At 43.2% G+C, this 12,887-nt stretch overlaps 1 long non-coding RNA gene across 4 annotated transcripts in view; it reads right to left on the bottom strand.

Moving 5' to 3' along the window:
• Positions 1 to 12,887, bottom strand: part of Gm34162 — a 30,395-nt gene that overhangs the window by 15,785 nt on the left and 1,723 nt on the right. For 2 of the 4 annotated variants that reach the window (XR_376161.2, XR_376159.2), the window contains exon 1: positions 8,107 to 8,524. This is a non-coding gene — a long non-coding RNA (predicted gene, 34162). Of the gene's footprint in view, positions 1 to 941; positions 1,057 to 8,106; positions 8,525 to 12,887 lie in introns of those variants that run through there. The other 2 variants (XR_376160.2, XR_867688.1) reach the window with 2 other exon arrangements.

Below are 12,887 nucleotides of genomic sequence, written 5' to 3'. Positions count from 1 at the left end.
TATCTCACAGGCAGCCCCAGGGTAAATCAGGTATCCTTAGATTTCCTCATCAACTGGATTGGGAGAGCTTTAACTCCTTTCCAATACCCGAAAGCCAATGTATGGCACAGTGAATTTATTTGTTTGAATCCAAATCCCAATATCCCATGTTTGTGTCATCATTCATTCGTTCATTCATTCATTCAACAATTACCCTCTGGTCTCTTATCTCTGACAACGTGATTATGTAATTCCGGGATTTCTAGACTACTATTTCAAGCTTAGTTTTGTGAGTCCCAATGCTCATACTTCTATCTTAGGGGTCAGATCCTGGATCTAAGATGCAGGGACCTGGGAGGCATAGTTAATGATTATACTGAACAGTCTTATTATTTTGCAGTTAAGGAAGCTGGGGTTCAATGACTCCCTGAAGGGGTAAACTAGACTCTGCTCTTTCCACTGGAGATGCCAAGACTGGAGTGGAATTTACATGCACTGTTGAGGGAGGATGTTCATGTGTCATAACAAGCACAGTGAATTCCAAAGCCTTGTGGGGTCTCGTACCTTTGGCATTGTGTCCACTCAATGAGAGGCTCAGCACCCGCCTCACTCACACAGGCTGATTGGCAAGAGACTTTGACTTTGGTCAAAAAGACTTGGGGTCTGTGAACTATAAAACCATGGGTTGTGGGTAATAAAGAAAATATTTTTTAAAATATTTATTTATTTATTCCTCCTCCCTTTTCTCTGTCTTTGCCTTTCTTTCTCCTTCTCTGTCTCTGCACACACAGAAACCGTAGCATGTATGTGGAGGTCAGAGGACAGCCTGCAAGGGTTGTTTCTCTTCATCCACTAACCACCAAGTGGGGTCTGGGAATTGAACTCACGTTGTTAGGTTTGGTGGTTTCTGCTGATCTGTCTTAACAACCCTAGCATCACCTTCAGTGGGAGACCGAGCCTACCTTCCAAGCTGAAGCTGAAGTTTGGACGGTTTCCTTGGAGGCTTTCTTGTGTAAACAAGAAGAGTCAAACCTTTACCTTGTCCCAGAAGAATCGGCTTTGCTTTACTTCGTTTCCCTAAAAATGGAAGGTACAGTGTGCTGGGCCATGAAGGGACGTCCACACTTCAGGCAAAATAAATGACGTTACGGTAATACTAGCAGGATGCAACTTTAACACATGAAGAACTGTCTCAAAATAGGGGTTCTTACCCATCTGATTGCTAATTAGTATTTCAGTGTGGAAACTGGAATTTTGCAAGCCAAACATCTTTAAAAAGTGAGCATTGTCTGTTTGACAGACTGTCAAGACACATGTGCAGCCTTAATATATTAGTTTATCCTTTAGCAATCAAATTGTTATTATAACTTCAAGAAAAGTGGAAAAAATAGACTTTTTACAATCTAATCAGCCATAAAAGAGAAGTGTGTGCGCGAGTACACACACACACACACACACACACACACACACACACACACACACACAACTTTGAGCTGTTGCCTGAATCTACAATATGTTTGCTGAATTGGGGATGGGAAACAGCAGGAAACCATTACTGCATGTGATCATGGTTTTAATGATTGTACTGGAACACAATAAACGCATAAAATGTACGCCACAAAATAAATTGTAGGTCCCATGGCAAGGCAGCTTCTTAGTCAACTTTTGCCCGTTTGGGAGAAGTCCTCCCTTCTGCAAATAAGTCATTAAGCTGCACATTTTGCCACCAAATAACTTTTGGAAGGATGATTCAGACCTCCTAAAGTAATTCACTCGCAGTCTTCGTCTATTTTTAATAACTCAAAACATACACAGGAGGTGCACACGTACTTCTAGACTTTTTGAATGACTGGACAAGGCAGCGTTAAAAATTCAACAGCACTAATTACTGGCTGAGCAGTATAAACCCTCAGAATGAATGTCAGCCTGGAAGATAAGCTCTTATCTTAATCTAATGACTCCACAGACTTAATTTGTCAGGCCAGCCGAGTTGATGAAAAACAGGTTTCTATTCTCCGGCGTGAGCGGTACCATCTTTCCAGATCTTTGAAGTCGGGCAGTAATACCGTCAGTGTCATCCCTTAAAAATCTTGTGACCGAGCCAATTTAATTCCTATTGTCCTGTTACACTAATTAAAGTTGTTCCACTCTTGTTGGACAAATATCTCAAAGTGAAGCCAGAGTATTTTTAGATTTGCTGTATTTTGAACTAATCACCCACAGCTTCCCATTGTTTCACACTCCCCCCACCCTCCCTCCTTTCTTCACTTCCTCCCTCCCCCCCCCCCCACCTCCCCTCTCTCATAGTGCTGGGACATCAGGGACCATCTATCTTTATATGGGAGAGCCAAAGTTTTCAGAGGAATTCATTAATTCAGAGGAACCCATTAATTGAGACAATGTAGCAGAGTGTTTAGCAGCGTAGACTCAGACAAGAAGGCTGGGGGAAGTTTTCCCTCTGTCATTTACAAGCTGTGTGACCTTGGGTCAGTGTTTAAGACCTTCTTAGCCTCACTTTAATCATTCGTGAACTGGAAGAGAATCACTGACATTGTGAGGGTTAAATAAGATAACACAAGCTAAGTAGTTAGGAGTGGTTGAGCCTCGTGCTCAAGACCGTTCAACTTGCATTTGCTCTCCAAGTCTCTTATCCATCCATCCTAGTAAAAATATGTACAGAGACCTAACAAGTCTAAAGCTCCTTCTAGATGTCGAAGGGTGTAAGAAGAAAACTAAAGGAAGGGCCGCCTGCCCATGATGGACTTTGCATAAACTCCCTGCACAAGAAGCCCATACTTAACATAATCAACTGATGTCACTACACCCGGGAATGAATTTCCACAGAACTACCATGGCTTTCCACCAAAACTCCACTGTGAACCCTGTTGCTTCATTTCCAGTAAAATGGAAATGCAGGCTTCCATCTCAAAGATCCAGTGTGCGGATGACATGAGGTAATGTTTGGTGGGCAGCCAAGTGTTGGTGGCTTCTCAGTTTCTTCTCTCTTATCCCTGTAGCTCACAGTCACACACATGGAACTAACATAGTGAGTTTTCTTCTGTTGTGTGTCACTGCAGTTTCCAGGTAGTGTCCTTTCCAGTGGCCTGTGATCCCTCTGCACACCCTCTCCTAAGTACTTGCAAGGTCTCATATTGGTTTTGGTTTACTGAAGATCACTTGGAGAGACTTGATGGTCTTTGCTGTTCCTTTGATTTCTCATATTGATGGAATGTGATGACATAATTTCTTCCATACCCCTTGAAATTCATGCCTGTGCTTTTTTTTTTTTTTTTAAAAAGTGTATTGAAAGCCCGTTATGCATTAGGAATCCCACTAGGTGTGGAAAGACAGGATCTACAGGATGTAGTGTCCACTCTTTAGGGACTTGCCCTGCTGTGGTAAATGGGGTAGTAGAGGCTCCCAGGATGTAGCAGGAGCAGGATAGAATGGGAAAACAGAGGCTCACCCTGTAAGGCTGGAAACTCATGAGGGTTTTGTGGAGGAAACTGGGAAGACTAAATAGATTGGGAAAGAGGCAGGAGAAAGGAAATGCTAGATTTGAGAATCACTGTGTGAAGGATGGAAAAAACAGTTCGGGGAGGAGAGAAGGACTGGAGGGGCTGAGAGGTGGGGCATGGGGGTGAGGACCACAAAGATGGAGGGGCTGAGAGGTGGGACATGGGGGTGAGAACCACAAAGATGGAGGGGCTGAGAGGTGGGATATGAGGGTGAGGGCCACAAAGATAGAGGGGCTGAGAGGTGGGACATGGGGGTGAGGACCACAAAATTGGAGGGGCTGAGAGGTGGGAGGGTGTTTTGTTGATCCACTAGTTCAAATGTCTTTTTCAATCTATTAAGCGTAATAATTTCATGAATAGTTTAAAGTTTTGTTTTCCTACTTCTTGATCTTTATCGATATTTATTCTCTTACTTCTTTGAGGATTAAAAATATCATTTTACTGTTTTTCTAAAAATGGCTTAAGTATCTGTTTATCTTAGGTTTAATTCTAGACTTTAATTTGTTGATATTTTTCATTGATGTGGATTTTTGAAATATATATTGGCATGATGTTCTTGCACCCAAAGTTTCACTTTCTTGGATCTTGACATCTTCCTTATGTGAGTGCTCTCTAGCTGTGTCCACTCAGACTGTACAGTGTGTTTCTGACCGAGGCGTGTAGCTGTGGTTTGGGTAGACATGCTCCTTGGCAGACATGATGCAGCTCCAGGTCTTTTGTCTAGGTGAGGGGTTGACAGGGTCTTCAGCTCTCAGGCGGAACACACCGCTTATGCTCTGTGATGAATAGACGACTTTGCGTTGTGTGGATGGCTTGAGACGTTTTGGCACCATTAGTGGCTGTGGAGCATGGACTTCTAACTTTATATGGGGGCTTTGCATTAGTGAACTTTAGTTTTTACTTAACATTCCATGCTTTCCCACTTCCTATTAATCTCTTGCTTTTTTAGTATATCTTTTTACGGAGACGTTCTTTGTTTTGAGTTTATTTGCTTGCCGATGGAATACATTCTTGTTTTCAAGCATGACTATATTTTTAAAATATTATTTTTAATTACACTAATAGTGTATGAAGGAAATTAATGTTTTTTAAAAAAATAATACATAGCTTGTCCATTAAGATTTATATTTACAATACTTAAAACTTACTTTTTACTTCTTTATTTAAAATATCTTAACATTTTAATGTTTATATTTTATTCTACAATATGGCCATTTTATTAGCATAGTTTTATTTTTGCAAAAGCAATACATGTATATTATTTTAAAAGTAATGTAGCACTAAAAAGCTTACAATAAACCTGGTCAATTTTCTTCCTCATTCTTAATCTTCTGCTTAAGAGACAACTACTTATATTTCTTTTAGTTCTTTTATTGATGTTCACCTCAGACCTTACCCAACAATAAGTGACACTGCTTACCAGGTGACAGCCACTAAGTCATCTTTTCTGAATGATAGTTTTCATTGTGTTATTCTTAAATTCTCTCCGTGTGTGTCCATGTGAGTACAGGAGCCCCAGAGTCCAGTAGAAGGCGTTAGGTCCCATGGAGCTAGAGTTATAAATTGCCTGACGCGGTACGGGGAACACAGCTTGGATCCTCTATGAGAAGAATATATGCTCTTAATTGTTGAGCCCTCTCTCTCTCCAGCCCCTGAACGATATCTCTTGATAGATAGATATATCTCACTACTATTCTATCACATAGTCATGGGCTGCTTCATACTTTAATTGACAGTGGGCTGTGATCCCATGAGAGCACAATGGTCTGAAAAATTCCTGTCATCACACATTACTCTCGTGCTTGTGGAGGATACTGATATAAACTCATTGAGTTATTAGTCGTATAAAGACATAGTGCACACAACAATCTCCTGCAGAACTTTGTGCTTGGGAATAAAGGATTGTTGTGTTAGAGGGAACTGCTTCTACTTCTTAAAAACAGGTTTATTGTAGAACCGTATATCATGTTATGCTGACAGCGGCCCTGGGCATCCTGTGCTTACCTCGTCTCTTGATTGCATGAAGAGATCATGTTGACTGATTGACTTTTACCATCTAGACTTAGGTAAATACGCCTGTGATGTTGGCGTGAAGAAATCACACAACGATGTATTTTTACCAACAAATCTACAAACACCACTAGGCAGTATATGACTATACTCTTGCTATAATAGATACAACTCAAACTCTTCCTTCACCTTCATTTTCTCCTTCTGCAAATTCTGAACTAAAGCAATTTTAAGCTTCTTTGCTGGGGACTTGCAAATATTGTTCAACAATAACTAGATAACTAACCGTGTTCCCTTCCTTTCCTGCTCCATATTCCTTTTGGAGCCGACACCGGCCTCTCTTTTATGCTTCTTTTTCTATTTACTTATGATTTCTGGTCATGGATTTATACAGAAGAGCTCTGATTTTCTATAAAGGCCCTAGATATTTTTCTCTTTTGTGTAGTACAGAGTTTGCCTTAGTTGCTGTCCGTCCTATGGGATGGTTCCGGGGAAAATCCCCTTAAGGGAAGAAGGATTGGTTTTGTCTCCTGTATTTAGAAGATCAGCCCATGACCGGCTGAATACATTGTGGGGCCGGGGAGAGAATGTCACAGTGGAGGAAACCCATGCAGAAGATCACTCACCTCACGGTAGCCAGGAAGCAAAGGACAGACACAGTGTGAACCAGGCTTGGGACAAGCTGTGTCCTCAGGTGCACAGCTCAGGGAATTACTCCCTTCAACCATGTGTCCCCGCCCCCCCAACCGAGCTTCTGCTACCTCTTAGACACTGATGAGTGGACCAACCCCTTGATGCAGTCAGACTCCTCATGATTCAGTCACCTCCTCAAAGCTCTGACTTTGAACGCTAGGGGCCAAGCCTTTAAGATACAAATTTGGAGGGCATTCCATATGCAGTGGTAACTGACTGCTTCTTTTGCCTCTCTGTGCCTCCCCACACCCTTCTTGGAAAGCATGCCCCACCTTTTCTTGAATGCACACCCTCCTTATTTTCTGGATTGGTTTCTTGTTGGGTTGACACATACTTTCTAATAACTCTCTAAAACGTCGTACCGTTTCAGGTTTTGCATGTTTAAAATGTCTCCAATCTATCTGCCAGGGACGATAAGTGGGAAACAGAAAGTTCGGATGACATTCCTCCACTCTGACAACATCTGGGCTCACTATCCCCAAGTCTCATGCCAGTTGGATTGGCTGCTTTGTATGGGCCTAATTTCCCCCATCTGGGATTTGATCTTCCAAGTGTGTTCTTGTGGTACCCTTTTTGGGGTGACATTTCTAAGGGGAGAGGTGCTGGGTGACACTGGTGCTGATTTGCTGCCATTGTTTTCCATCCTGAGCTCAAATTTCCTGTCGCTTGTTTAAAACCATTCCTATGACTTGTTTTCAATTCTTTTAGTTCTTGTGGACGAGTTTCTCTGGCCAGGCATGTGTTTTAATTTGGAGAACACACTGTTGCACTTGAAAAGGAGTTATTGGAGGCAGGAGTCTATAAATGTCAGTAACCATCAATTAGGACAGTTTAATGGTGTCACTCAAGTCCTCTATGTAGTCAGTGACTTAAAAATCTAGTTCTCCGAATTGGTAAATTTCCTACTGTGATTGCGGAATTGTATATTAGCCCCTTTGATTCTACCAATTTCTATTTCGTGTCTTTTGAGGTTGTATTATGGAGCACAGTGTGGCCACTCCAGCCTTTCTGTGCTGACAGCTGTGTAATCTCTCTTTCCATCAACAATTTACTTCCTGTCTGTGTCCATCATTATATCTGAAGTATATCCTCTGTGGCCAGAGTCTTGTAATTTCTTGTATTTAAAAACATACTCTGGGGCAGGAGATGTGACCTAACAGTAAAGACCACTGGCTGCTCTTGCTGAGGGCCTAGACCCAGTTCCCAACACTGACATGGTATCTCACAACCACCTCTTACTCCAATTCCAGGGGACGTGACTCCCTCTTCTGGCCTTTGGAGGCACCAAGCATGTAAAACACCCATGCAATAAAAATAAAGTTTAAAAAATGCATACGATGTGTGTGTGTGTGTGTGTGTGTTGCGTTCATGTCTAAGTCCGAGGACAACCTTGGAAGTCAGTTCTCCCTTCCACTTTGAGACACAGTTGTTTGCAGCTGTGTATCCAGGCTGGCCGGCCCATGAGCTCTCACGGACTCTCCTATCTCTGCCTCCCATCTTGCCACAGAAGCACTGAGATTACAGATGTGCACCTCCATACCCAGCATTCCACGGACTCCTAGGATTCAGACTTAGGTCATCATGGTTCTATGATAATTGAGGTTTTTTGGGTCATCTCCTCAACCCATGCATTTTATTTTTAGTGGGTCACTTTGTCAATTAATATTTGGTGCATTCCTATTAGTGACATTACTGGATTTAGTTTGCTCCCTTTGAATTTTCTCTCTCATTCCTCTTTCCTTTCTTCTCTTGATTATCTCTTGGTTTCTCTGTGGTTCTCATTTACCTTATTTTGATCTGTGCTCCTAACCTCATTCTGCCTATATTGGCTAGGGTCCAACCCAGAAACAGGAAACAACCAGTTATCAAATGGAGCATCTGATATAAATGCATGTTGTCCACGTACCTGCAAGGATACAGAAGTGATTTTGAGGTATGATGAGAGTAGGAGGAGCTATCGACTTCAGAGCTTTGGGAACAACGTGAGGAGATGATAATGAGTAAAATTCAAAATGAAGATGTAGAGTCCCACGGAGGTGACAGTCTCAGTGAAGGCTGGCTGGCCCCGGGATCTCTGAGTTAGGAAAGGTGAGACGCAGATCCTGAAGACTGGTGCAGTGGGTGTACAGAGTAGAACAACAGAAAATGGAGTTCAGGAGGCCTCCTGGAAGGAGCTGTCAGTGGCTGTGGGGGAGAGAGTGAGGTGGAGAGATGCTGCCAAGGTGACTGCCTGTCTTAGGAACCAACAACAGACAGGAAGCCCACAGGGAGGTAGCCTACAGGAAGAACAGGTCCTGGCTCCTCCCCAGCTCTCTTGTGCTCCCTTTGACAGAAACCTTACAGGAAACTGACAGACAGTGTTAGCAGAGTTCCAGCCCTGAATCTGGAGCGGGCTTAAAGCTGGAAATAAAATATTGGTAGCAGTCCTTCTTGTTGTTATATGGACATGCCCGTCCCCTCCTCCCTTCCTCCTTTCCCCTCCCCTCCCCTCCCTTCCTCTCCCCTGCTCCACTTCCTTCCCCTCTAATCATCCTTTTCCCTCTCATTCCCTCCTCTCCCCCTTAGCCCCCTCTTCTCCTCATCCCCTCTTCTATCCTTTCCCCTCCCCCTCCCCTCCTCTTAACAGTCCTTGCTGTAATAATGCAGCTGTGTCTCTGCTTTCTCCTCTCCTCTTACTCTCTTCCCTTCTCCCTTCCCCTCCTCTCATGATTATCTTAGTTATTCCTTTGAAAAGGCCTTTACTTAAGCCTTACATTGTGTCAGTTTTGGTCATTTAAAATGGTTAAGATTCCTTTTTTTCTGTTCTTGTTTCTGAATTGTGCCAACTTTTCCTTCTTCAAGGAAAGACAGTTTTGCTAAGGGGGGAAGTATTGCCAGCGTGTTCCAAAGGGGAATTATAATGCAGCCATCCTTCAGTATCCACGGAGGATTGGTTCCAGGACCCCTGCTTATACCAAAATCTGTGACTACTCCAGTCCTTGATAATAAACTAGCATTGCATTTGCATATAACCTATTCACATCCTCCTATATACTTTAAATCATTCTTAGATTACTTATAATACCAAATATAATGCAAATTCTATGTAAATACTATGTTATACTGTATTGTTTAGGGAATAATAACAGCAAAGACAATCTACATATTTAATTCAGATGCAGTTTTTTCTTTTGAATAGCTGCAGTTTGCGGTTGGTAGGCTGAGGGGACTTGAACTGGTGCATGCAGTCCACGGAAGGGGGAGCCTGCTCCAGCGCCCTCACTGGGAACACCATGGCCTTTGCACAGGCATGAGGAAGGAGCTGCTGTTTTTGTTTTTTGTTTTGTTTGTTTGTTTGTTTTTGTTTTTGTTTTGCTTTGATTTTGAAGTCTGCTCATGTGTCTCTTGATTGCTCGAAAAATTATTGAGCTGAGTTTGGCAAAGCCAACCTCACTGTCCCAAAGAAACTCTAGCTAAACCTCCAGGGCTCCTAGGCATGCTGTAGAGTCTGCAGAGACGACTCCTTGAAGAGACAGTTAATTGTAGGACAAAAGAGAATTTCAATGTGGTTTATTTCTAGTGCCAGTGAACTAAAAGGGCTAACTACCATTCAAACAAAACAGAGACCCATGAAAGACTCCATGCTAAAAATAACACGTGTTGGCCGAGATCTGTCGTACCCCTAGCAAGGAAAACAACAAGGTATGATCAGGTGTCTCTAGGATGCTGTGGAGGGGGTCTTCAGACTGTCTTACCAGAGAAAGCATTTGCATTATTTCAGGGTAGAGAAGTGGGTTTAGAGACAGAAAAGAGACTAGGAGAAGAAAAGCAGTTCAGAGAAGACAGAAATGATTTCATGCAAATAGCATCCCTCTTCTCATTATTAGCATCAGAAAGCCAGGCCAGGACCCTTATGACTTAACCTCCTTCTTAATCAATTCCTTCTCGGCTGCTGCCGGAAGTTCCTCTCTGAGGGACTGCCATGCTGAAGATCATGGGGTTGAAGCTGAGGCCCCATCTAACCCAGAGGTTCTCCTGGCCATCATGGCTCCTTACAGGTGTCCCGTTGCCCTCCGAGTGGTGGATCCCCAGTGTTTGAGCAGAACATGTCAAGCTATCAGAAGACTCTGGACACAGGCCCAGTGCCAGTCTATTTACCTCTGCCAGACAGCTAAAATGAGCCTTTTCCTAATGCCTGAGACTCACAGTGTCTGAATCTCATGGCTTAGAGGAAACCCTTATCAATAGCAGGGTGAGAGCTCAGACAGGGACATACTAAGTCATTTAATGAAGGAAGAGCTGCAGACTCTTTCCTGTTCCACCTTCAACGTCATCGTTTGCCAGAATACTTTCAGGCCTTGAGCCCGTCCTCTCTAATGGCCCTGGCCTGGCTGACCTACTATGCCAAAGAGCAGTTTCTGTTTTTGCTTTCACATAGAACACACTTGTCTTCATCCCTAATTTTTTTCTCATAGATTAGAACAGAGGCTCCATTTTCTGTGCATCAGCACTACATAGCTTGGTCAGAGCTTGGTGTTTATATACTGAATGAGTCAATGGGACTGTGGGAAAGAATGCCATTCATACTGAATGGGTAATCATTAAGTGCAGAGCCAAGCTGAATAAGAAGAGAAACACCATGAAACCTCCCTAGTTGGGAGGAGAAAATCTGAAAATGACATCATTTCCTCTCACACTTACAGAAAAGACTCTGGAGCGTCCTCTGTGACTTCTCCAGGGGAAATCAAGAGCTGCTGGCGACTTGAGCCCTCAGGGGACACATTTCAAAGGAGGGTTTACATTTCTCTACTTCTGGTTGCTCCTGTCCTTAGCTTTTCTGTCTCTCTCACTGATGACAGGAGCCATAAGTATTCTACGGGTTCTTACATCAACCAGTCTGTCTTGTTATCTGAATAATCAGGGTCCCAGAGACATGGCCCAGGTCCCCAGTTTTACATGCTATACACTTAAATTGTCTGTGTCACATAACTGAAGGGAACGTGGTTTTTGTTTTTGTGTCTTAATGCACTTGGGTATTTTGTCAAACAGGAGAGTGGACAATTACATTTGGTTGTGGCTGGGGTGGAATTAGATTTTCCAGAACCCTTCCTTGAATTGCCAAAAGCCATTTCTGGAGCACACTACAATTCCATGGTGACCAGAGAACACCGGTCAGAGGGCTTTGTTCCTATTCCACACTGCCTTGTGTCAGGACCATGGTTGCACCCAGGCACCCTCTCTGATCTGGTCACTTCCGCAGGATCACAGCAGCGCCGGAGCAAAGCCAGGGTGTGTGAGGAGTTTCCTCGTGTGAATATCCACATCCCTCATCCATGTCCTTCAAGGGTTTCCTTTCACGTTTCCCGATGGCGTTTCTGAGTCCACGGTGTCAACAGCTCTCAGAACCGTTAAGTTTTCTATTTATCCTCAGGCCGGGAAAAGGCAATAGACCAGCGTTGTGTAAAATTACCAGTGGTTTTGACAGTGACCTAGAAGAACTACGGAATGAAGAAATTCAGCCCAGAGAGCTGAGGTTCGGCCCCAGGCCCATCTTAACCACCAAGTCCTGCTTGATTATACAGGTCACAATAAGTTCTGTAGTCTTGCAAGTATTGAACTCATCCAACTTCAGTCTGGTGCTGTTGACACACGCTGATGAATGGCCAGTGTTGGACACCAAGTACCAGGTTTGCTTCTTTATTGCGTTTCTATCAAGTCCTATTTGTCTTCATCTTGAAATGTAGTTCAGTGAGTTTTGAAATTTGCTTCTGATACCTTTTGGACCAGTGCAGAATTCTTGGAGGGCTCCAAGGGTCATAGAAAGGTTTTTGTTTTTAAACATTTACTTAGTTATTTCTGTGTATGTATGTGTGTGAGAAGGTCAAGGGTCAGCTTTGGGAAACTGGTTTTGTCTTTCCATCACATAGGTTCTGGGCATCAAACTGAGGTCATTAAGATGAACCACCTTGCTGGTAAAGTGGTAAAAAGGTTGTATTTGGCAAAAGGAGAGGAGTCATTGCCAAGCTTTGAGAAGCACTGTGGTAATTGGTGATGGTTGAGGTCTCAGAGGCAGACCATGGAGGCTGAACCTCTACGCTTCCATCTCCTATAAGTCTGTGAACAAGTTACCCACCTTTCCCCCCTCAGTTTTATCATCTGCAAAATGGGAATAGCAGAAATGATACACACTTCTAGGGCTGTTGGGAGTTAAAAGACATGAGGCAGTTTCAATAGTGCCCAGCAGGTAGAAATTCTTGATAATTATGAGTTACTAAAGTTGTCTTCCTTGGCTTGCCATAATAAAGCACAATAGACTATGTGGTTTAATCAACAGAAATTTAATCTATGAATTTTGGAGGGACATCATTTACTCTTCTGTAGTTACCACTTTGTGTGTCTGTAACATGTGTGCACATGCGTGTAGAGGCAAGAGGATACCTGTGAGTATTGTTGCTTGGGCACCATCCATCTTTCTTTGAGAGACAGTCACTTACTGGCCTTAAATTCATTGAGTGGGTGGAGTTTGGACCACCAACTCCAGGGAGCTGCTTGTCTCTGACTCCCCGGTCATGGATAAGTCCTTAAAACCCTGAATTCTGAGGATCAAACCCAGGTCCTTAAGCTTGTAAGGCAAATGTTTTACCAGTGAAACCCGCTTTCCCAGCCCTGGCAGCTAGATTATTTAAAATTAGATGACAGCTTGGAACT

Source organism: Mus musculus, chromosome 3 (assembly GCF_000001635.26).
Source record: "Mus musculus strain C57BL/6J chromosome 3, GRCm38.p6 C57BL/6J".
Lineage (NCBI taxonomy): Eukaryota > Metazoa > Chordata > Mammalia > Rodentia > Muridae > Mus > Mus musculus.
This window is presented reverse-complemented; position numbering and strand designations above follow the sequence as displayed.